The sequence below is a fragment of the Struthio camelus genome, chromosome 2 (assembly GCF_040807025.1).
Source record: "Struthio camelus isolate bStrCam1 chromosome 2, bStrCam1.hap1, whole genome shotgun sequence".
NCBI classification, from domain to species: domain Eukaryota; kingdom Metazoa; phylum Chordata; class Aves; order Struthioniformes; family Struthionidae; genus Struthio; species Struthio camelus.
The window spans coordinates 70,766,509-70,792,434 of record NC_090943.1 but is presented as its reverse complement, the minus strand read 5'-3'; the positions used below and the strand labels follow the sequence as shown (position 1 = coordinate 70,792,434).

The window sequence follows — 25,926 nt, the reverse complement described above, 5'->3', positions numbered from 1 at the left end:
TTTTCCTGACCTTACCATCCCTTTTAATACTGAAGACTCTTTCTTCTAATCTTCTGGTCTTAGAGCCTATCCTAACATACTCTTATTCACAGCCATTTCCAGATTCTTCCAGCTTCCTTTCCCTAAGTCCAATAAGGACTTTCAAACTGTTAAATACTTTTGTTTTCCCTTTCTGTAAAACCTCCACTGTTTCTGAGAGATACCTTCAATATAGTTGTCGCAGAGCTTTCACCTTGGATTTCACTCAGCTTGAAAAGTGTAATACCTTGTAGGTTACTTTAAAAAGTTTTTTAAAACTTTGAAAAAGGCTTTTTTTCTTGTTCCTTTAGAATTCGAGCCAGGGATCAGACAAACGTATCTCCCCGTTTCCCAGCCTAGCCACAACAAAGTCCACAAAATCTAGCAATAATGGGAGAAGAACAAAGTCCATGAACCTTTCCAAGGCTTGAGGTGCCTATGAAAAGTTTACCTTTGGCGTAATATGCTACGATACACTGGCACGTGGAGTTATGGGCAGTTTATGGCCTACATTTATGTTGCCTCTCATGCAGGGGAACTCGAGACACACTGTGCAGGGTAGGCAGGAAAATGTGAGTCAGGTGTGTTGCTGCAATACAGATAGTAAGCACGGTTTTGGAAACAAGGCCCATGACAGTTATATGATATTCTAGTAATACTTGCTGCCATACGAGGCAGGCTGCACGGTGTAAGGTGCTGATTTAGGTGAAGGGCTAGCCAGTGCCTGATGTAGCACAAGTAGAGGCTAAGCAGTTTAGCTTTTCTAGAGCTGAGACATGCAGAGGGAGCACAGGAGACTAAACAGGCAGAGGTGGCATATGACCACAGCCATGTACACAGAAATACACGGGTGCCTGCTTGGACCAAAACATCACAGCCAAATCTCATGGTGCAGCACAGGGACCCTAAAGCCCTGTGGCAGGGAAGAGTTACAAAATGAACCAACGCCAGGACTTAACATGAGGAAGCGCAAAGACCGAAGCCGTATTTTAAGGTTCAGAAGGAATTATTGTTGCTATCTGCTCTATATGTAGCACATTCCTGTTTTTAAAATGCCTAGGGTTTGCTGTGACCTGAAGTATTCTGAGGCCCTTGGACCAGGAAAAGTCACAAGATCTCACTTTGGGATCCATGTGAACCCTGGCCAACTTTAGGGTCCCACTGCCTAAAATGAGTAACCTCTGAAGGAGGCTCCCATGAGCTTTCTTTTACTAAAGTTACAAAGAACCCAACTGCAAGGGAACGAGCATTTCCTAACCTAGATGCAAGTCAGTTCTCGCGGCAGACACAAAGCTTTAGCTGTGTAATACTACCAGCAAAAAGGCCCCAAACACATCCAGGGATATGGCTACAGTCCCACTAGCACTACAAGCTGGACTAATTAGGTGATCTAGTACTTCATCACAACTGTATCTGTAATATTGATAGGTTTCAGTCTAGCTGGGAAATGAGAGAATAAGAACGTTTTTACACTATTCAGTTTGCACTCATTCTGTTCACCTGGCCGGGAAGATGAATACGGCAGTCTGTACAGTACGTACAGGGAGGAAATGCAAGTCAGGAACACAGGGAAGGAAACAAAACTGAGGAAGAAAAACTTACTTGTGAGAAGACCAGGGATATTTAAAAAAAACGCTGCGGTCTGTCAGTTTTTGCAGTCAATCTGTTGTCTCAGGGAAGAAATCTAAAGATGTCGAGTATGCCCTGAAAATAAGAAAAATCAAGGACTTAGTAATTATATCAGCTACCAAATACTTTCATGAAACTTGTCCAAAATAACTTGCTTTCCCTTTTCTTATGGTGTCATTCAGCCATAAAAGAGCACTTGATTCCACCACTGAATCTGCCGAGGGTTTACAGACTTGTACAATACAGCCTGGTCAGACCGGGCTTCCCGGAGTGCACCGTATAAGCTGAGTGTAGGGGATCAGAGCAATCAGAAGGGTATTTAATCCATTTTCTTGTTCACCTGCATTTCTGAGCTGTTCCAGTCGGTGAGAGAACAATGAAAATGACAGAGGTCCAGCTCCTTTCTGGTTTATTAAGCCACTATGCCAGCGTAATGACTCTCCAAAACAGGCACATAAAATTATGTCTCCTAAATGTCTTTCAAACAATTGATGAGGGTCTGGCAATCTTTTGGACTAGTTTTTGTACTCACCCTCCGTATTTGCGATCTAATAGCTGAGGCTGTTCTCACTTAATTTAAGTCTAGCTTTGTAATTTCAAACGGTCCTTGATTTAAGGAGCCTCAGCTCAGCCAGAACGAAAGGCAGAGCCTGGGAGATGATCAGTGCTTCCACCTGCCCAGGCAGAGAAAGAGAGCAACACTGATCACAATTGGCGGAAAACATGAGGAAAGCTCTAGGGACAGCGTTGGGTCCATCCTGACAGTAGCGACCTCAAAGGAAAACGAAATTCAGGGTAGGGGAAAGCTGGAAACTCAGTGTTTTTTTTCCATTTTCATTTACTGAAGTCACTACTTTTTGCAATAAAACAATTTTTCCATCTCTTATCCCTCACATGCTAGCAGGACTGAGAGTTGAAAGGAAATAAAAGTCCAAAGAAACCTCTACCTAAAATACATGGAAATATATAGTGAAAATTAGTAAGGAACCGAACTCTTTCTGAGAGAAAATTGGCATAGCACAGAAGCAGGAAACCTTCAAAAAAACCCTGAGGTTCTGTACGGTACTGTAGCCACAGATTTGAAAACAAGATCTTACATTAACAAGAACAAAGTCAAATGACCTCATTAATACACCCCATGAAAAAGAAAGTGCTGAAAATTTCATTCAAAAAACCCTTTGCTTGTGATATGCTACTGAGCTCTCTTTGGCCCATAAAGGAATTTTCAAGGATAATACACTGAAATATAAGACAGCGAGTGTTTTAAAGCCTGAGATTAGAATGGTTCACTTACAGTATTATATTTATTTTGTCAGCACTTCTTTTAGAAGCAAGTATTTTATGTTCTTCCACAGCTGGGTTTCAGCAATCCTGAAGTGCTTTATTTAATTCCAGATTTCATTAAGCTCCCAAACTCCAACTTAGCAACCACTATGGTAGTAATAGCACTTGTCAGCTACCAAAAACAAAAATGGAAGGGCTATGCATCTCTGCTTCATATTGAAGACTTTGGGATGAAACCTCCAGCAAGTTAATACAGCAAGGATTATGCATTTGTTTGGATTCCTTTGTTTTGGGTCATGAGATCCCTTATGTTAGCAAAATTAGCAAAACCCCCTCAGATAAAACCCACTGAATGAACTCTTTCCTGGCTGATTTTTCTTATTAGAATTACCGTTCCGTTAAAATGATCACCAGTCCACTAAAAAGATGGGGTCCGCGGGAAACATTCACAGTGCCTCACATACAGCAGCCGAGAAGTCTCTGGTGTATCAAAACCCAGAGCAATACACAACTGACAGTAACACTGAGCAAATATTAAACTCTACTAACAAGCATCATGTTTACAACCTAAAACACTCCTGTAATTTAGCCTTGTTTTCATGGTGAAATAGCTAAGGTCTCATGCCTCTACCCTGGGAAATCTATAAATACAGAGTGAAATTAACTGTTGCTCGGGAAAGAGATCTTGGAAACAGCCTTATGAAAATGTTACCTAAATCCTTAGCAACTGTCAAAAAGAAGATGGTACATGAGGAAATATTAGGAAAAGAACAGAGAGCATAGCAGAAAAAAGCTGTCATGCTGCCATGTAAATCCACTGCCCACCTAACATCTTGAATACTGAACATGGTTCCAGACATCTCATCCCCAAAAGGACAGAGTAGCAATCGAAGGATAAAGCAAAGGGTGGCAGGATAATCAAAGGTATGTAACAGCCTCTGTAGGAGGAGAGGAAAAAATAGCTTTAGGACTTTCCTACTGGAAAAGGGACAACTCAGGCAATGAGCTGTGACAGAGCCCTATGAAATCATCAACAGCACTGAGAAAGTGAATAAGGAACGTTTTTTCACTAGCTTTCATGACATAGGAAGGTGGCATTCCCAATGAAATGAGCAGTTAGCAAGCTTAAAACGAAACAAACCAAAAAAACCACAGCTGTTTTCTTCAAAGAGCGTAATTAAATTGAGGAACTCACTGCCACAGGAGGCAGTGGATGGCACAAGCGTGGACAGGGTTCAAAAAGCAATTCGCTGCAGTGGCCCGAGGAAAGTCCAACCTCTTGTTCACACAAAGATGCTAAATGTAAACCTTTAGTTTAAGAAGTACCACAGAGTGGGAGATGATACCAAGGGAAATTATCCTTTGGTCTGATTCAAATACAGCTGTTACCATGTTCTTACTCATTCCGTTAAGTCTTTTACCACATTCTTGATGATCTCTTGCAACATGCAGGTTTTAGAGAGCATTCTGTGCTGCCAGCAAGTGCACCAGGTAAGTTTTTGAGGGCAGAAAATTCCTAGTTTTCCTGGTCCTCCTTCCTCTGCAACTTCACACACCAGGGAACTGAGAGTAAGCAAAGAGCTGCTGTTTATTTTGGGAGACCAAAACCAAACAAACACGTGCCACCACTCCACTGAGCAGGGGAACACACAAGCCCTTCACTTGCAGCATGACAGCCCTCAGGGTAAAGACATCTACGAAACTGCATCAAATGAACACAAGACTGATGCAGAGTTTAAGCAACCTTGTTTATTTACTAAAAAATAGTCTTGTTTTGTCACCCCAATAAACTGAAAGTGACAATTCCACGTATCCCGTGCCTGTGCATTTGTCTGGGAAACCTCTCTCTGTTCCTCCTTCATTAATTAGATTAAACGGTTAAGATGAGGATCACTGACTATATAAAAAAGACTTTGTTTTCCTTTTGAGGGGAGGGAAGGTGCTGTCATCGCTTTCGTCCATGAGACACGAGAGTTTTGTTTATTCATCTCTTTCACTTTCGGTAGGAGTTGCAAACCGAACCTGAGGCTCCTCAGAAAACACTAGCCTAAAGCCTGCCTGCCTGAGCAGGATGCACTATTTGAACTTAAAATGGTATGTAAGCCCCTCTGCAGGTATTTCTATGTCAATCTGAAATTGCTTATTTGGACTAACTTTAAGCCAGCTCCTAAGGGCCTTGTCCAAAAAGGGAAACCAAGGAGAAGAGGTATTGCAGAATATGATGTTTCTAAATAGCTACATCGGAATAGTTACTGCTCTTTAAATTCATACTCTACTGAAATACTGAAGTAACTGCTACATAGAAAAATGGCAACCATTCAAAACGGAAACAAATGAGGCGTGTCTGCACCACTTTCTTCACCAGTATACCTACATTAACATGAAATTATTATTCTGGCCAAATCAAAAGTCTTTCTTCCCCAGGCATATACTTACCTCAGTGCCTCTCTATACTTCAAGTTCATTTAGTGTAACCATACAAATTAGAAGAATCCGTCCTACTGGTACAGAGCCAGGCTGCTACCAGCCCAAGAACGTTTTTATGTTTATGCAGAGTTGCGTTGGTCTAGGGTAAGGTGTCTACTCCCCTGACTGGCTGACAAATGCCCCAGTAAAAATACGGCTTTGCTCGGGGGGACAGGAAATTGCAAACCCCTTTTCATTGTATTGCTCATCAGGGTGGTTTTACTTTCCTGATACAAGGTGGATCAGCTGGTTTAATTGAAGTCCAACCTGAAGAACACTTTGCTATTATATAATATAGTATTATATTTACCCATACCCTTGAGTCAGGAAGGAAAGCACTTCTATTTTGGATTCAACTACAATAGATCACACTGGTGCAATCACTTTTATAGCAGTTCACCGCTTCATCTCCCAGAGCACAACTAAAGAAATAAACTTTGCAGTGTAGAAAGATCCCAAGTCCCCTGGACCCCTGAAAGCAAAATGAGTCAGCTTACAGGCACCTGCAAATTAAAGCTTAGTCTACTGGACACGCTAGTCCACTCCTGCTAGTCTCACCCACTCAGCTACGCTTGACAAACCCTGACAAAAAAAGCACCTTTTTGGTTGTAAGTTGCTACCAGGCCCCCAAACGAAATGAACTATACTGTGGCTACAGGGCTTCCAAGCTGGTACGAGAATCAACCTTAACCCTTCTACTGGCAGAAAAGCACTGCAATAAACACACCTCAAACGCTGCTGATGTACCAATAGCTTCTGGCATAGTCCTGGCCTTATTTTTCAATGGCTCATTCTCTTAAAGATGAGGAAATACTGGCTAAGGGACACTCAGGAACATAAGACTAATTAAAGAAAATGCAAAATTAATAGGAATAAGTTAAAAGGTAGAAAACATATTCAATTTGCTGTAGCTTAATCCTGCTTGGAGCAGGCAATAGGTTTATGCTACTTTACTTTCAGTGAAAGCATCCATACTGGATTTGGTGCACCTCAATTACACACATGAATTTCATACCTTGAGTTAACTTAATCTGAACTGCCTCGAGCAGTCCATATATAGACAACGACTGATTTTGTTCTCAGTGAACATGAAGATGTAACCCTACGTTCCTACTAAACCCACTGCAGCTAGTTTGCAAATATACTATCCAGCCCTATTCCCTGCTTGCAAATTGTCGATGAACCAGATTTCTGCTAATGCATCTGTTAATTACGCACTGAATTATTTGGATAAAGAATTTTTAGCCTGTGGGATGTTTGTGAGCCATTTAGTATTGGCTACGCATTGTTAATAACTGTTTTGACTTCTGCCTTATGTACCTTACGGCGCAGGAAGAATAATGATATTGTTCATGAATGGTCACCTTATAGTGATCATAATGCTTCTGCTTACTGAACAGCTGAAAATAGCTTTTGAAAAAGACACAGGAGAATAAGCAATGACTGAATAATAAATACTGACTAGCATTAGTTTGCACCTGGATATTCTTGTTTGCACGCGAGAGAGCAAAGAAGCGCTTTCTCATACCTTTAAGTAAGTGTTTCTGAATACTTCATGAAAGGAATAGAAATGTCATCAAACCAATTGGCTCCCTGAATATGAAAAGACATTTTTGACAAATTTTACAGCAGTAGTGACTTCAGTCAATCTCTAAGAAAATAAGTTTGCTATGACCATCATAGATCTTTAATGCAAAGTATGGTGTGTTACTGAAGGACTTTTGAGCAAAAGACCTATGGAAAATGAGTTTGAATTATTTAATTTGCTTTAAGTTTGGCCAAACTACTGGAATTATTTCATTTGTTTTAGGTTTGGTCAATAGAAGCATGTTTTTGGCTTCTGATTTTCCTTAAAAACCTCTGTGTCACCTGAAATGATCATATCTGGTAGGCCCAATGCTTTTTCATTGCCCTTCCAATACCACATACACAATGTTTTCTAAGTCTCAAAGGCCTCTGACATTGCATTACAATGGATCCTCCACCTCTAATATGTTGAGAAGGAAAGAAAGCAGACTCCCCAAGACAGGGGAGCAGACAACCTGCCCTGAAGCATCCCTACTGTTTTTGCATTTAGTGTGACAGCAATACCACAGTATCTGTGACAAGAGAGGAAAAGATTTCAAGACTCCCAGCTGTCTCCTCCCTAATTCGATATTGACTGTTCAGCCAGTCCCAACTGTCCATAAAACATGGAGATTTTTCATGGCTGCTATGCTAGAGGAATCTACTGCGGACTTGTCACAAGCTGTTCCTCCAGCTTTAAGGAATACTCCAAAAGCAGTAAACATGTGAATAATCATAATTAGCAGACACTGTGCTACCTCAGCCAAGAGCAAACTAGGTTGCTGTTGAAGATTATTCTGGTGGAATAGGAAGCAAGATTCCCACTTTTCTAGTTGTCTCAGCCTAGCTTCATAAGGACATGTGCAACACAAAGATATACGTGAAGAACATTACATAGTTAAGGAAGCACGACTTGGTGGGAAATGGGCAAAAAAAGAGTGTGGTGGTCAGCACAGTATCCTTGTTGGACAAGCCTGGCCTGATGGCTAGGGAGAACTGGGCAGACAGCAAGGAACAAGGGTTGTCGTTGGGACGCGCTGGGAAGCAGATAACACCTCTTCTCTATGCAGTAGACAGTGATCAGTAAAGGTTAGTAACAGGGAAACTCTTGAGAGATTGGGTCTAGTAAATATGCCATCTGAACTTACAAAACACTAGCATATTTATTGTGCTGCACTGCTCAGTAGTAAATATTAAGCAAATCCAGAGCTATCATTCTCTTCAACAGCACTCTCAAAATATTTTCCTAGGTGAGAAGCAGTACTACCTGCACTGAAGAGAGGGAGCAGAGGTACAAAGAGGATGAGTCACCTGCCACAGGCCTTGCAGTGATAGTGATAAAACTAGAAATAAAATTCACATCAGCTATCCTAGATGCTATGCGACTTCAGTCACTACAGACAGATGTGCACCGATGGCACATATCTACGTGGAAGGGCAAAGGCAGGGGGAAACCACGCAACTTGTCCAGGGGCACATAGGTGAGGAGGGATTGAAACTCAACATCTCAAGAGCTAGGTTAGCTTAATCTTCGGGATACTGCATTATCTGCTAAACCACTTTACCTCGGAAGATAGTTAAGGTTAATCAAACAGTAATGCTGTCAAAAGGCAACTCAGAAGAAAAGTCTCACTGCAGCAAGTTGTTGCTCACGTCATAAAAATGAGACTCGCTGAAGGACACAGCAGCAAGAGAGCCTAGTACCGCTCTCCAGGAAAGAGAAACTAAACAATTTTAACACAAATACAACAATTTGCATAGAGAACTAACTATACTGTAGATGTGCATTTACTAGAAAGAAAAATTATTAACACACTACCAATTTAATTAATTATTTTTATTCCTGGAAAACAAGGAATAAATGCATACCAAATTATCTGAATCTGTGAGCACAATCTCACCATCCAGATAACAAATCAATACACTTGCATTAAAAAGGAACCTTATTCAGAGACTTCCACGAAACTATTCACGTAAGTAAGATGAACAGGATTTCACTCATTATGGTCAGCTGATATCCCTGATGCATATCACACATTAGCACCTATATTGTTATGTTATCCTTACTCAATGCTGCAATAATATTTATTTCATTCATTCAAGCACCAATATTGATCTCTGGCTATGTTAAATGTTTCCAGTTAGCGTGAAAAATCCTACCTTTTCAGCTGCTGAATAACTCAGCTGAAAAATAAAAGAGTAATTCTTATTCACTTTCTTCACTCCACATATGAGAAAGATTGGCAGCAATCTACTTCATTCAAACAGTCATCTCCCATAGTTTTCCAACAAGATAACAAAGAAACAATAATTTTGATCCATCTACAGTTTATACAAACAATAAAGAGCATATTGCAATCGGTAAGCGAATCTGCAGGGGTACAGTTTATAGCAGCAGGGCATTTGCTAGTACTGCAATTTAGATTTCAGTTTTCTCATATCTGCTTAGTAATTTTACCTGTTGTGTCTCCCAGACCACTGTGGTGTATCCCTTTGTCATAAGCAATACGGCTATGCAGAAGCACAATGATGTTTCCATAATTTAACTTGCATGCAGAGGTTTATCTTACTGTTCCTTACGCCAGAAGGAAAGCCACAATGGTTAACATCGCCCTGCAGATCATGACCTTCTCATCCAGAGATGAGTGGGTCCTCTGTGATCATTAAGTGTGACCACCCACGGAATACAGGCTGCAGAATCCCATTTGGTTTTTAATTCGCTCTCCGTGAGCCTAAGCTACTCCCTTCCCATCATTAGCCCACCTTTCAACAGTGAGGCTGTTTGGTGCTAGTGATGTGAAAATGGGATTTCCTCTTAGAAATCAGGCTTACCTGGCCTTCCATACCTGTTTCTACCTACTCTGAAGAGGAGAGAGACAAAATAGGAAAGGAGGTAGGAAAATGGGAAGGAGGGCAAGGCCAGGGAATTGTGGAATTACTGCTGGCCAGCTCCCTGTGGTCCAGCTCCAGGGTGAGGTTGTCTCTGAGAAAGCACAGTCTAGTCAATCAGCTGGAAATGACTGAATTACTGAAAATATTGAATTTGAAAGAGGGTGGGGTTGTGGGGGGATTGAAAGGTGGCATGCCGGAAACGGCTCAGCTGATAGTTTTGGTCCCAGCCTTTCCCAAGAGATGCTGCAGGATAAGCAGGGGTTCAGCTGAGTTGGCAGAGTCTGAAACTGTCTCGGGGGGCTGAGTTGAAGGCTTTGGAGGATAGGCAGGTGGTAGGTCAGTCAAGGAGTCAAGGACAACCCCAATCCTCACGCAGGCACGGGACAGTGGCTTGCATAAGGCACAAGGGCCAGGAAACACTGTGCCTTGGTGCAGCATGAACCTGCTGGAGCTCACTGCTGCTCTCCCACCAGGGGAGCAGCGTGCTGCTGTGGCACCACTTGTGCTGATGCAGGCAGAGGGTTAAGCCCAAAGATCAAGTATCTCTTTGTCCCTTTTGCTGTGCAGTATGCCTAAAGTGAAGTTAGCTGGATCTTACTTATGTCCAGCAGGTACAACGATAGTTGATCTGTGCTCTGCTCCGCCTTGCAAGGCAGAACAGTGAGGCCTAAGGGAAATGTGACCCTTCTGGTACCAGTTTGTCAGCACTAAACCTGACATCTTTGTCCTTACAGTGGCCATAGTGCCACTGTCTGCAGCTTGAGACAAATGTTGAGGTTTTAAGAGCATCCATTGCAGTAAAAGTGAAAACCCTTCAATAACATAAAAGTTATGTGACTCACCACAGCACTTATAATTAAAAAGAAAAGTAAGTCACTATAAATATTTTAGTGTCTAAAATAAAGATTAATTAAGAACTAGGCAGGAAGCTGCCTTTTCTTTTTAAGCAATAAATTTTTAATTGCAAAGTATGCTTTAGTAACAAATTGGTGCTTCATGGAGGTATAAAAGGAGAAAGCTGAAGGTCAGGTATAATGATCGGATACCTGCAGATATGGCTGCATATAGAGCACTGTGTTATACCTCATCAAATATTGTAACCATTATTAATAGGTATTCATTTGAATAAAATGCTAAGTTCTCTTGGTATTTACCATTCTTTTTATTTGCCTTCAAGCATAATTTGCACGAGTTCATGCTTATATGCAAGAGTATCTCTTAAAAGAATACAATTCACAAATTCCTACTTCTGACAATTTTTCTGTGGCCAACAGGCCATTGATTAGGAAAGCAGAGAACAAACACAAAGATTCTGCTTGGAAGAGACTAAAAACGTCTCATTTTAACCACACTGAAGAAGCTACCTCTATGGGAGCACGAACACAAGCAAAGAAAAGAGCTTCAGTTTTCCAGCAGTCAGGTAACAAATAATGTTGTTAGCCCACTGAAGATACAGGCAGGCATGCCCTGCTAGGAAGATCCTAATGCAGAAGAGGTATTATAGCCTATTTTAAGGTGTTCTCTGCCTGTTTGAAAAGAAAGATAATTCTTCTCTGGTCTTTTAAGAGAAACAAAACCCCCAAAAAAGCACCACAAGTTCAGGTACTTTCAGCAGCTCAGAGACCTTGGAAAAATCAGCTTCCAAAGGCATGGCAAAACAGAAGGAATCGCTCCACTTTGTTTCAGCTTTGGTTTAGTTTGCGGATTCATACCTCCCTTGTGAGCTCACTGTATTTATTTACACAACTGCATATGTAGACTTTTCTACAAAAAGGGATACTGCTATCCATCTAGGTTCATGATGCTCCATCTCTAGAAGTACATCTAAAGAAGTAGCATTTTACAGACACTGTATATCAAATGAAAGTTGATTCCTGCCAAATTAGCTGCATAAAGGCAATTATGAAATGTAGTTATATGATTTGATGAGCAGTACTGAAAGAATTAAACTACAAGAAGGATCGTATCTGGACTGATACCAAGTTCTTGATATAAAAGCCATGGTCAGGCTGCATCTCCCATCATACGAATGTGGCCTCCTGGCACACCCACAGAAGCTCTCTTGCCTATCCCTCTTTCTTGCCTTTTGCGCATTTACACCTAAGAACACAAGAACTATAAAAATAAGGGGCCAGAGAACTCCATTACGGAGTTTTCCCGTTATTCTCCTGGTAGGGTGTTTTGACAGATGGGCAGTTACCCTTTCATTTTCTATACTGTTTTACTTTACCAAGTGCAATCTTCCAAAAGCATCTCAGGCCACGCATAGCACGACATTGCTATAATTTCCGGGTACTGCCCCAGGCCCCTTATGCCATATGAGAGTGGAGTTGTGCCTGCCCCCCTCCTAGTCACCTGCTGGCAAGCGGAAACAGAAACGAACACAAGCACGGGTGAGAGGCTTTGCCTTCGGAAACTTTTCAGGGCCTCACTTGAAGTGGAAATGTTTTATTAATTTATCTCAGGAATGAAGTTCTCAGTCAGAAACACGGCAACAGCAGAGAAGGCATCTTCTTTCTCTGGTATCAGCAGACAGCTTTACAGTTTGTATAAACTGTTAGCCTCACACACCGCAATTCCAGCAGCTTTTCTTACTGGCACTTCTTACACTATTAATAGAGCGTGAGGAAGATCCTCTGTGTCCCACTGTCCCACAGCAGACACAGGAACTAACCTTCTTCTTTGCAAGTATAAAAAATTCCTAGTGAACTTCAAAGCAGAGCAAAAATAGCAATTCAAAGCAACGCACTGAAGTGAGGAGTCAAAAATGGAAAAAGTGGGCAATTAAATACAGGAAACTTTTGACTGCATACTCAAGACATATCTGAACACATTGGGTCACATCCTCAATTGCTATAAATAAGTCCATTAATCTCAGAGCCACACTGGTTCTCCCCTGGCTAATGATGGAGCACAAGGCAAGAAAGATCCTGTGTCGGGCTCCCACCTTGCTCAGCTTTAGTGGCTCACGTTCTTTTTAAGGCAAGTTGAGAAACAATCATAAGGAGTTACTAGCATTTTGCTGGTAGTCTCATTAGATAGATCTTGTTCAGAATACTTTCTCAAATGATTCTTCCGCTGTAATCATATTTCCTTCACAGCTCCTCCATTTAAAATGTTTGTTCTCTATGATAGGGAATATTTCTCACTACCTATAAATGAGCCTAGATACAACTTAAGCCATGATCTTGGCTGGACCAGTGAAAAACCAATAAAAGCAAATGAGACTTCATCTGTAAGGCCGGGTTCTAGTTTACTGTAATAATTTTACTCCATGCACTCTGATTTTTTTTCTCTCATAACAAACAGTTAAAGAAGCCAAGACCCTCTGGCTTTCCTCAGTATGTTGTAAGTTTTTGTTAGAGATTACATTTTAGGGATGCTTAATACAACAGAAATTAATATGAACAGCACTGATAACTGGATCAAGAAATCTACTGATTACAGTAAGAATTCAATTTGTTCAGTTTTCCCAGATTCACAAGATGAGAAAGAGATGATCAGAAGTGCAGCTATACCAAACTAGACTTGGAAATAAATGCCAATGCTGACAAATTAAAACACAGTGCCTTTAAATATTATTCCCCAAAGTTGATTTGGTTGCCTTACAGAGTGATTTTTTACCAATATAACTCCATTCATCTCAAAAGAGCCATAAATGCTGGGCTTACCCTACGATGAAGGAACACGTATTTGCGACTGAGTAATCTCTGCTGATGCCCATGTTTAGGTGGTGCCATACCAGCCTAGCCATGCTGTTTCGATCACCATGACCCTGCTCCTCCACGTCCCTGCACAGCTCTTAGTCACTGACAGCATTCCCAGGGACTAATCAGGGAGCTAATGACCAGATCTAGCTGGGGCAGAAACCCAAATACCGAGGTTCTTCTCTATCTGCTCGTGGTTCACCTCCAGTGCAAATGAAACAAGTACGTCCCTTGCCATTGATCCTTTTCTATCATTTGAGCAACGAATCTGTTGAAGTGCTGCTGTAAACAGGGTGCAAACACTGCTGCTGTGTGCCAGGGGCAAACCAAATAAGATATGACAGTAAAGAAAGATGCTTTCTTGCTGAAAGCAAGACCAAATCACAGCATGGAACGTTATTAAAGAACCTGACAGCAGAGCACTAATTTATTTCTTTGAATGATGCAGATTCAATCGATAAATCTCCAGCTATCAGAGTAAACCCTTCAGGCCGATCAACCAAACTAGAAAATCAGAATTTACTCTCCTTTCCACAGAACATTTGAAACATTTAACTTTTTCTCTGCTGTATCTTGCTCCTAAGGTATCGAGACTGTACCAAAACAATTCTTATCGTCTTCAAATAAGCATACCAGCTTTCCCATGCGCCCATTCCTGAAAGCAGTGCTTTAGCAAATTAAAAAGACAATAAAGACGTCTCAGGCTGTAGACATATAAACACTTGAGATGCTCACACCCGAGAGGAAATTACAGCACAGCAGCTATACAAGCATACAGATCGTGCATTAAAATACAGCCTTTGAGGACATATCAGATTTAGCCCCGATTCTTGCAGTTGCAATTGCTGTGGCAGGGCTAAAATTCGCAGGAGCTGGTCCATGAGTCCAGAGCTTTTCAAAACTGGGACAGTTTGATTTGCTGCAGATCTGTTCATTCATAAATTCACAACGGTAAAACGTACTTAAAGATCCCAGCTGATACTGGCCACCAGTTCTGGCTTCAGTGAGCCACTGCTGCACAGCTCCGCTTCTGCCAGGTTCCCTGCAGCATGTGCCTGCCTCACTGAGGTCAAGCTAAGGTTAGGTAGGTATGTTGAGTAGTACGCCAAACCGGGGATTGAAACCTATATCCTGTATCCATAGCCCTCTATACTCTGTGGCATGTTTGGTACCTGGCTTGTGAGGTCCCTTATTTTAGTGGAAAGGAAACACAGCCACACTGTACTCGCTGGCACTTTGACATTTGCTTGTCAGCTGAAGGTAATCAAAGGCAACTATATGATTATAAACGAGAAAAGGAGTGCCACCAGCAAGAGCTCCTCTCTTCTTTCCTTTGAGATTGAACTCCAGGCTACTTTTTGGCATGTTTACCAACATAGTCTTTCCTTTCGTTTGCAGTATGCTTTGCATTTTTGTATTGTTTTTCTTTCCTCATGGTGAAGACAGAAGCTGACTGAAATTTTGGACTGAATGGCTAATCTGGTCCCTTGTAAATCCCTGAATGAGTAAGAATAACAGGAAGAGAAGATGAGAATTTGAGTCTTATCTCCGTTCTATTTGAGAAGCTCACAGGATCTTTATGAAGTGAAGTACAAGAAGGGAAAGAAAGGACAGGAGAGCAGAATAGGCTTTAAGGAAAGAGCCAAGGGTGCTAGAACTTCCAGGAGCAATAGTCAATCAAAGCTAAAAAGCAAATCTGTCCAAGAACACAGCAGAAGGGAGAGACAACGCTCGGGGAGAGGAAATGGGATTTCAGTAAAGGTATTGGGACAATATCCACAGATTAGGGATAATTATAGCTAAACTAAGATTCCTTATGCACAAAGGTACACGATTATCCCTAATACAATAAAAGTAGTGTGGCTACAAAGAGCGTATGTGCTAAGAAAGCTAATTAGAATAGGTAAGGTTGGCAATTTCAAAGCAGATGTTTATAATCTTAATCCACATAGGTTTATCTACCTTTTAAGGATGTTCTTAAGATTATCTCAGGATATTGTATTCTGTCAGGACTCCAAATTAAATGAAAAAGAGAAGCCAGTTTCTAACCAGAAACTCTTCTGGATGCAGTTGGGTCTCGCTCCACTTACAATGTCTATTGGCCTGAGGCAAGACACAAATTCAGGAGCACCAGGCCTGCACGAGGATGACGTTTCTGGTTAAGGGGAGGGTTACAAGAAGATGCCATTGCGCCATTGTATTTCCTGGCCTTCCTACTTGATTAACACGGAGGAATTAACAGGGGCCTTCTGCTTGGAGAAAGGATAAGGGATTGGGCGGGGGAAGGAGGGAACGATTGCCTCTGTAAAGGAGAACTCTGGAGCTGTATCAAGAGGACACTGACAGGATCTTACACGAGAGGATGACCTTTGCCGACAGTACAAGTGATGCTGGGGGGGACAGATGACATTAAGAAAAGGAACCAAATATTAAGTACAAAACTGACTTTGAAACACAGCATTCTACCACACCAGTGTGAAAGAGTACCCCATCACTGCTAAGGAGACTGTGAAACGCTTAAAGGAATGGAAAACCTCTTATATACCCGCTTGTTGAATGTTCAGCCATGCACCTATGTGCTTTCTCAAGCCATTTCTCCAGCCCAGTCTTCATGCTGAGGATGAACTTCACATAAGCACTTTGAAGTTACCTAACTATCCACCTTCGAATCCTGTCTTAAAATTCTTCCTTTCCATATGCCTTTAAACACATGATAAGCACAGAATCAGTGCACAAAGGCGATGGAAGGGATGCCAGGATCGAATCACTCCTGAAGACTACCGCAGTCTCCACCAATGCAGTTTCCATAGCTGACAGAAAGTCTGCTTGGATCTATTCTGGTACTTTCTGAATCCTTCTTGTTGTCTTTCACTCTCTTCCTTTAAGGAAGGAGCCAAGGTGATGTCCTTTACGCCCTATCCACTATGGAAACGAAGAACACCGTTTCCTTCCTCTACTGATGAAGCCATTGGAAAGCTAGTCCATTACCAATGCTGACACAGGCCTCACATAGGTCTCGTTGTTACTTTCTTTTTTGTTTCTTTATGTTTTATTTAGCTAGTAAAGCTGGGGAACATCCTTTTGATCTGTGTGCACCTGAAATTCAGACCAACACTTCTTTGGTAGTATCCTAATACACATTAATAGTAAGGAAATGAAGAGTAACTGAAGATTACAGTTGTTTACCTTAAAGATGAGAAAACTGTGAACTTTACTAATTACTTCACAGAATTCTAAAAATAATGGATGTGGCTTAAGAGATGATTAGCGGCCAGCCTGGATTTGCCAAGAACATTGTCAAATCAATCTAATTCTCTTTTACGATATGATAACATGCTTTTCAGAAGAGAAGTGTTACCTGCCATATATATCAAGACTTTAATAAGGGTTTTGACACCGTTTTATATGACATTCTTATAAGTAACATAAGGAAAACCAGTTCTGAAGGAAGTGTTCATAGGACAGATACAAACATAAATGGGGTTATCAGATTAATTAGTGAAGCACTAAGTTTACTGCAAAATCAAAGGGTGGAACATGCAGAGTTAGACAGAGGTTTGTTCTGCATCCAGTACTGCTCGGTGTTTTCCTTACTGATCTGGATGACAGAATAGAAAGTGTGCTTGCCAGGTTTGCAGATCACAGCAGACTATGAAGGATGTCAGGACACTGAAAAGTAAGATAACAACTGAAAAGAATCTCAGTCAGGTAGAGAAATGATTTGGAAACAAACCCCCCAAAGAGTGCTACTCAGTAGGGAAAAGAGAGAGGTATACTATTCTTAGGCAGGAAAAATCAGCTGCAGAAATATAATGTGGCAAGGGCTTTGGGACTAAAGTTATGAGTCCATTATACATATAAAAATCAAATTTGTTCTTCAGTTATAGCAGATGGGTATCAGGGCTGCGCCTGTATGCACACGCAGTGCACTTAACTCATCAACTCCTTAGGCAGTGCAGGAACTCCCCAGGCACCACCCACACAGATGAGATAATGGAGTCATTTGAGCCCAGGGACCAACTTGAAACTAGGTGACGGGCTGAACGTTCACAATCGACTGATTCTTACAGGAGCTTTCCAAGTGGGAATTTTGGACAGTTCTAGAAATTACTACCCTCCTCCCAGGTCATGCTGTGTGTAGTCCAATCTGTATGCCTAGAGGTGTTGATTAACACCCTGGGCAACTGTCCCAAAGTCTGCCCTCAGTGGTTCCTGCTGCAGAAGTGATCAAATCGTACATAGATAAGACATTTGTAAACAGTCAACAGAAACTCTTCCTGCAGAAATGGTCACATAGGACAGTCTTTCGTATGTAGTTAAGATATTTAACTTCACTTAAGCATACTTGCCACTGCAAGTACGCTTGCAATGGAGACTCCTGTCACTACCAGAGACCGACCATCCCTTTGGGAGATTCGATTCTGCATGTGAGTGTTACCCTATGCCAACGGTCCTTCAAGTTATTTTTTTCTTTTAAGAAGCACTCTGAGCGTCTGTGCAGCAACACCATGGAAAACAACCGACTACGTAAGAGTTTGATGCACAAAGGAGTTAAGAATCACAGAGGATCACGGGGCAAGTTTCACATCATCGTAAGAAAGGCAAATTCCCCATGGGAATTCCTAATAGAAACATAACCTGCAAAAAAATGAAATGGTCTTTCCGTTGCATCCAACACAAGAAGACTCAGCTGAAGGTCTACAACTAGATCTGTTCATCGTGTCCCCCATAACGACTAGGACAGGAAATAACGAGCTCAAACTGCAGCAAGACAGATCCAGGTTAGAAACAAGGAGAAACTTCCTGGGAGGAACAGATTGCCTGGAGTAGTGGGGCATCTCCTTCACTGCCTAAGCCATTCTTAAAAGCTTTCAAACACATCTGTTAAGGATGAGCTTGCCACAGCGCAAGGGATCTGTCTAAATGACTTCTTGCAGCCCTTTCCAGGTCTGTAACTCTAATATAATATAGTAAGTGAAGGAAAAACTAATGTTCATTTGATATAATCAGTCCTAAAGTGCCTGGAATGGATAAATGCAGAATGGTGGTGTGGACTATGAGAAACGTAGCCAAACAGTCTAACGGCCATGCGCTTCCTGACCATTTGGGTACCTTATTTCTACATCCAGTGAAAATCTCTGCAGTTTTACTAACAATGAATCCCATGATACGCAAAATGAAAGGAGTTAAAAAAGATTTTTCTGTATTAACTAGTAGAACCTACAAGGCCCTTAAGATAAGTTCACTGTGACTGAAATATGCAGTTTTAGGAGCTTTAATGCCTCAAGATATCATCTAAGTAAATAAGCATTTTACTCCTAGACACATTAGCAGATGAATAATTGAGCTCATAAATGAATAATGAATGAATAACTCATTTCAGTCCCTGGAGGTAATACACAGAGGAGATATCATAATTTTCCACTGAAGTAGTCCCCATTTCAAGGACAACCCTAGGAAATTCCTGTGGTGTGGGTTTGTACCGTCACCATGTGCCTACTTTTACTTTGGCCTATTTACAGCAGGAAAACCCCTTCGGTTCAAACTGTCTGAGGGCGCTGCCAAGTATCAAACCTCTGCCACACTGCTCAGACACTTGGCAGCAGTGACAGTGTCTCCCGCGGCCTGACTGCACCAAGGAAAGCTGTAGAAATCTCCTCTGCTCCTCGGGGACAGAGTGACCCAGCGGCTGGCAGCAGGAACCCTTCGCTAGCCCATCCTCTCACTTCCAGCTCACGTGGGCGGCCCACGAGGGGGGCGTTGTGCCCGCAAAGAGGCATGGGCCGAAGCTGACTGCCCCAGCTCCTTTCCCAAAGGGGAAGTATGGGGAAAAAAAGCAGTCGAGGGGAAAATAATCTGTCAGCAGAGAAGGAGAACGATGGTTGCAGCGTGCCCTAACCCCAGGAAGGCTGTACCAAAATGGGAGGTGAAAACATATCCTTAAACATCAGTCAACTCAGCCTGCTTACTGATGCCGCAAGGGTCGCTGGCATCAGTGAAGACCCAGGAGCACAAGCCCTGCGTGAGGCAGAGCCGCAGCCTTATGCTGACGCCTGTGGGGCCAGAGCTTCACCGCTCGCACGCCTGGGAAAGTCCACGGCCCTGAAAGCACTGGATGCACAATCGAGTCTTAGAAGCCATCACACCCCACTGGAAGCTCTCTCCTCTTAAAAATCAAGCCCTCTTGAGCTCCTCCTCGCCCAACACGCTCCTCTCAGAAGGGTCAGCACCATCTCTGCCAGCACCTTCCCTTCCACCTTCACCGCCTATTCCCCTCTGTCCAGTATCTCCCTCCTTCACGCTTTTCCAGATTTTTTCCTGAACCCACACAAACCGCACTTAAATTCCTTCCCAGAGTTAAGCACCTGCCTTTCCCACCCCTGCTTCCCACACTGTCCAGAGGAACGTAGCAAGCAGCTGACTTTTTTGAACACAGATTCAGCTACTGGATTCTGACTGAGCATTTATCACTAAAATACACCACTTGTAGAAAGCTACGTGAGACAAAGCAAACAAATCCTCTAAGACTCCAAAAATTTTGTACGGCTTGGTGCTCCCATCTGCTCATGAGAAGTGACCTAAGGCCTTTTATGAGCAAGCGTACTTAAAAAACCTCAAAACCTGTGATCATTACGTATTAGACTTAAGTGGGATAAATGTATTAGACTTAACATGTATAACGGTCACGGTTCAGAAAAATTATGGGATTCATTAAGGCAAAACAGACCTACATGTAAGCACTGTGATCAACTAGTTCTGAGGCAACTTCAGAAACCTTTTAATAAGAGCCATCATAATCTACCTATGCCTTAAATACTTTTGCTGATTACAAACATTACACCTAAGACAGCACTTTTGGGGCTTTTTTTTTTTTTTGGGGGGGGGGGGGGGGGGAGAGATTGTTTGTTTGTTTTCTCCTTCCTGATCTTCACGTGCTTCTCTCCAACTCAAAGGAAATCAGTCTCCTGAACGCTGGGCTTTTCAGACAAAACCTGTGCCGTGCTGTCCGTTCCTGTAGGGACCGCTAGCACTCACCGCTCCTCGTTCTGCCGCGCTCTGTTAACATCACACTCAAATTCTGCAAGCTCATTTTCCTCTCAAACAATCCTTTTTCTTTAGGAGGAAAATATGTTTCTCTCTAGTAAAACTGCTACTTAACGTTGGTTCTTCTTACTACACGCTGATGACAAAACACAGCGGTGTAATCCGACTGACCTACATTTCAATAAATATCAAACCTGCTATGTTTTAAACATGTTGTTTTCCAACTTCATTTCATTTCACCTATTAACTAAATTTTTAATCAAGTCTCCCAACAGATGAGGAAGGTTTCATTTAATAATCTCTGCGGTTAGACAGCAGCGGCTTTCTAGGTTTATTTACAGTCTAGGTTTGAGTTGAACGTTGCCTAGCAACTGCGACACATATCCCCTTTTTTACTCTTGTACCTAATCCTAAAAAGACTAATGCACATGGACGATTTGCTTCCTGTGAGTAGATCCTACGGAAGGGGATGAAGTTCCTTGGGTTTAGCATTTTTACAGGCCCGTGGGAATGAAACGTATCAAACAGAACAGAAATACATTATTTCTGATCAGCATGAAGATAAAATATTTTTGCACCACGTCTGTCTTACTGAAGTGCACTTGAAGATAGTCAATGAAATCCCATCCAGCTAGAGAAATGAAATTCATTCCACCACACATTACATCTTAGGCACAAATAAATTACTATTGCCAAATAGTTATTTTGTTTATACGATGGAGATATATTTACACCTACATGCAAACAAAGGCAAAATTAATAACAGCTCTAACCTATTCAATCAGATTTTTCTTAATCCAATGATCTTTAATAATAACATGCTAGAAAGGTTGTAACAGTGTACTAGCTAAAGGGACGCTGTTCACTCACTGTTTCTATATATTGATCTACCTTTAAAATAATACTTGTAAAATATTCCTGCCATTACAATGCTACTAAAACACCTTTCTCTGTAGAAAGAGGGAAATCTGGGGGAAAAAACACCTTAGAGGTTGGGCTTTTTCTTGTCAGTACCTTTGCCAATTTACAAGGACACTGGAAAACATAAAAATAGAGACGACGCTGAGTACATGTCTTGGCTGCAAACCAAGCCAAGGCTGGCTGATCTGATTTGAAGCCTATGAGATCTGACAGCACCTTGGTCACGTGAGCACGGAGTACACTGCGGTGAAGGTGCTCTTTCCATGCAGAGAGTCTGCCGGGTGCAAGTCTTGGATTATAGGCTCGTGAGGCTAACCTACACGCTGCGGCCAGCATTTTCCACTCTCTCGGCATGCCAAATCGTGCTTTTGGCCACTAATTTCCTCACGGTCACCGTAAATGCTAAAGCTTTCAAAAACCAGGACCACTAACGCACATCTCCTGCAGTCTTCCGCAATGACTCTCATCGTTGATTCTCTTTGGAATTCAATGACCGATCTTCACCATTGCTTGTTTTTGTTTTTGTTTGCTTGTTTTTTAAACTTAGCACATCTTTATAATTTGTTAAGACAGATTCTTTTCTTGAACTCTATATACAATGGCACGTTAGCCTTCTTTCTTCTATCTGAAATTAATAATTACATAGCTTTTCCGTAACTCTACTTTCATAAAAATACCATATGCTACTACTAGTGTCGATACTTTTATTTTAACCTGGGTCTGATCTTATTTTCATACTGTTCACTGACAACATTCCTACTGATGTAAAGAGATGCAGTTCTGAATTTACAGCATATTGATCTAGAAAACAGTTGTTGCTATCCCTGCTAGCAAATGAATAAGAAAGTCCTTATCTGCTCAATAATGCTTATTCTTTCTCAGAGTCCGAGTACCTAAAAAGTTATTTCAGAGCAGCTTCGTCTGTTGGCATCCATCAAGATGAGAAAGCACTTCAGAAGATAAAATTACTATTGTACCATTTACATATGTCACTCAAGGTAGCTGAGAAGCGTGTTCCCTGGGGAACTAGAATCACATGCAAAAAACTATTTGTTTTCCAACAGGCTGTAGGGTATCTGAAAAAAACAAAAAAAAAGTAATTGTCCTGAAACAGGGAAGGCACACTACTAGCAAACACAGCTCTTTTTCCAAGGTTCCCTTAAAAGTTCAAGAGTGTGAAAAAAAAAGGCTATTATCTGCTGATTTGGGATGGAGAGGTCTGGCTGCCGAAAGCAGGCTGCAATATGCAGTTCTGGGTTTCTAGGGCTGCACAGACAAAAACTAAAAGGGATGATCAAGAAAAGCAGGAAAAAACAGCATTTTTTAAAATTAGTTTTGATTTTCAATTTTTGTTCTACTTGTATTACTTTTAGTCTTGACTAAAGGAGTTAATCCAAAAGAAACTCTTCTGTTTCCACATTTCGAAAACAACTGCATTGGTTGCTACTCAAAATGGAAGACAAAATACCCAACCTTAATTCAACTTCATTCAAATGACTTTAGGTTGCAGTTTTTAAAGGTCCCCTTAGGACCAAACATCATCTGTTCTGCCAGATATCTGCCAAAGAAATGAAAAAATCTCCCAAAAGTAGTATCAAATTCAAAACAATTCTCTTTCATTTCTTATGGAAATATTAATCCTACATCAGCACAACCGAAAGATACAATTACTGTATTATCACTTACATATGCCACACGAGTCAGCTGAAAAGCGCATTCCCTGAAGAACCAGATTTACTTGCTAAAAATCACTTGGACGGCTCACTTATCAGTGGATCCAAACAGTGGCTCATTTTATTGGCATTAACCGATCACAGCAAAAGATGGTTAGCTAAAATCAGCCTTCTGGTTTTAAAACCATATACTGATGTAGTCTAGACGGGCTCTCATTACCCCATAAGCACAGCGGTTTATCAGGCGTCATGAGAAAGGCTCACTGTCTTGGTTCAGCTCTATTTACAGGGAGTGCTTATCGCTGTTAAGGATACTAATTAATCATCTCTCCTCTTGAATGTCTATAATTCAACTTCCAGAACATTCTTCCTAATGAAATCCTTACGTCCGGGTGGCAAACGAAAATTAACTTGAGCGTTCAGAGCACACAGCAGCCCTTTTTGGAGATCCTGTCCTTGCTCCGCCAGCATCCTTTGACCACACAGGCCAAGTTCCACTATTCATCAAGCCTTGTTTTTCACCCTGCCTTTGACAAGCTGCAACGGTAATATTCATCCTGCCTGCCCTACCGGCACAATCGAATTTGTAACCTAACTGCTCAGCTGTCAGCCTCACTGTGGGCCATGCTTTATTTTAATAAAACTGCCGGGAGCGAGACAGCTTCTTTGGAAAGTACATCGAAGGCCTTGAGCTTGCCTAGCTGAAGCCATTAAGTCTTTATTATTAACTGATCTTCAAGATCTATTTAAATGTGAAGTGTTAGTGATCCAACGCAATGCCGACAATAAATTTAATTGACTTTTGTTATTATTTCCTTTTCAGGGTCAGAATGACTGAAAGGTGCCAACACTCTACCACCAGAGAAGGCCCTCTACCCATTAGTGACTGCCAGAGAGGATACAAACCTGCTGGACTAACACCTAGAATTAAAACTCAACCCATTTAGGACATCAGCACTTCTTATGAAACTTAAAAGATGCTAAGCATTTTATTCAGTCAGGTGAAATATAATAAGGAACAGGAGATACAATTGCAAGACAAAACACAACTGTTTTAAAATCACTGCACACCCCGAGAAAATGAGGCACTCACGTCCGCCCTTCCTAGGACTCTGCCAAACTCAAATCAGCCCCTTGCATTTCTCAAACGGAAAAAGCAAGCCCCTAGATTAAAAAATGACAGGGCTTCCTCAAACTAGAGGAATGGAGAATCATTGCAAAATTTAATTCATAGTAAAATGAGGTAAAATAAGTATAAAATATAACTAAGTCTATAAGAGACAGTCCAAATCAGATTCCCAAGCCAATGATATTACTGATTCGGACAAGACATATTGATCTAAGCTTTTACTAACAGGATGTCCAAGTTACCTCAGAACAAGCTTGTATTTTGTTCTCTCTTTTCAGTGTTATGACATTTCAGAGAGTGCTGCACCATTAGCAAAGAGGTTGTTATTTTTTTAAAATGGCTTTGACAAGCTCAGGGTTTAAAAGAGAAACACAGTTATGATTCTGCGGCGCAGAAGTTTCAAACTTCGTAATCATCATTATCATCATTATCATCGCTCCAACACAATCTGGAGGTAAAAGGAAACTGGAGGGCAAAATAGCCTGGAGAAATGTTTGCGCTGTTTTACGCCCTGTTTCGCCCCACTGACATACTCAGATTGCCAAGGGTAAGAATAAAGCTGAAACTCTTTCTATTATAGAAAATAGCTCATACAGTGAGGATTTTTTTGCAACTCTTGCTTAGTTCCATAAACATTTCCAGGTGAAAATTTGTTCGCATTGATGTTTTCTATTGACTTGCATAAAGCTGACAAATCACTGCCTGTCTGCTGCTTGTAGTAGGACATATATACGGGATGTGTTATTAATTTTATCTAGCTGTAAAAACGTTGCACACTTTTCCTGTAGCTGTTTCTTAAAAAGTAAAAAGCAAACCGGAGGCCTGATCCTGCAGCCCTTATTTTGCGTCCCATTGACTTGGACACAAACAGGATATTATGAATGCTGCAGGATGACATACAAGCGCTAGCTGCCTTCAGAAAAGAGCGTTGCTTTTTAACGCCATTTCAAAAATTACAGAGGGATCAATAACAACAGAGAGTCTGCTCAATTTAAGATTCATTGCATTTGCTTGAACTTCTGTGATAAACAAACACAAAGCAAAACTGAGATAAACATGATTCAGACCTCTCTAGGGAGCAGCTGATTTACCATAAGGTCCGCTTTCAGTGTCCTGCACTGCCCCTTGCTGGAGTATCTCATAAATGTGACAGAGTGGATTCTAATATAAAAGCACTGCTGAGAATACAGATCAGTCTCTGAAACAAAAACTGATCTTAAAATGTAAGTATTACACAACTTCATAATCAGTGAGTTAATCAGCAGTTCATTATCACATGCACGGACTTCCTTTCTATGAAACTACCGGCCATTCCTATTTGCAAGGACTAATTTTAAACTCTAAAGTGTTGATGAACACTGTCAGCTTTTTTCCTGACTGCTTCTTCATAAGAGGTTACTATTAAAAGAAGAAAACAATAACATTAAAACCTCAGAAATATTACTACTTTACCGCTAATGAAAAGTGCCAAAGAAATCAAAGCAAAAAGATGCTTTCCTAACAAACATGATTAACATGTACAGGTAATATAAATATGGTCCATGTATAGAAATGAGAACAAGAAAAAAAAACACACTATCTCTTTTACCTCTGAAGC

The 25,926-nt window shown here is 41.3% G+C and overlaps 1 protein-coding gene across 26 annotated transcripts in view; it reads right to left on the bottom strand.

The window, feature by feature from the left end:
• Positions 1-25,926, bottom strand: part of LOC104145267 (poly(rC)-binding protein 3) — a 514,282-nt gene that overhangs the window by 183,936 nt on the left and 304,420 nt on the right. For 24 of the 26 annotated variants that reach the window (XM_068936251.1, XM_068936219.1, XM_068936226.1 and 21 more), the window contains one exon: positions 1,621-1,722. The exons of the other annotated variants lie outside the window; for them this stretch is intronic. The gene's annotated coding sequence lies outside the window, so the exon portion shown is untranslated. The remainder of the gene's footprint in view (positions 1-1,620; positions 1,723-25,926) is intronic. 26 annotated transcript variants of the gene reach the window in all.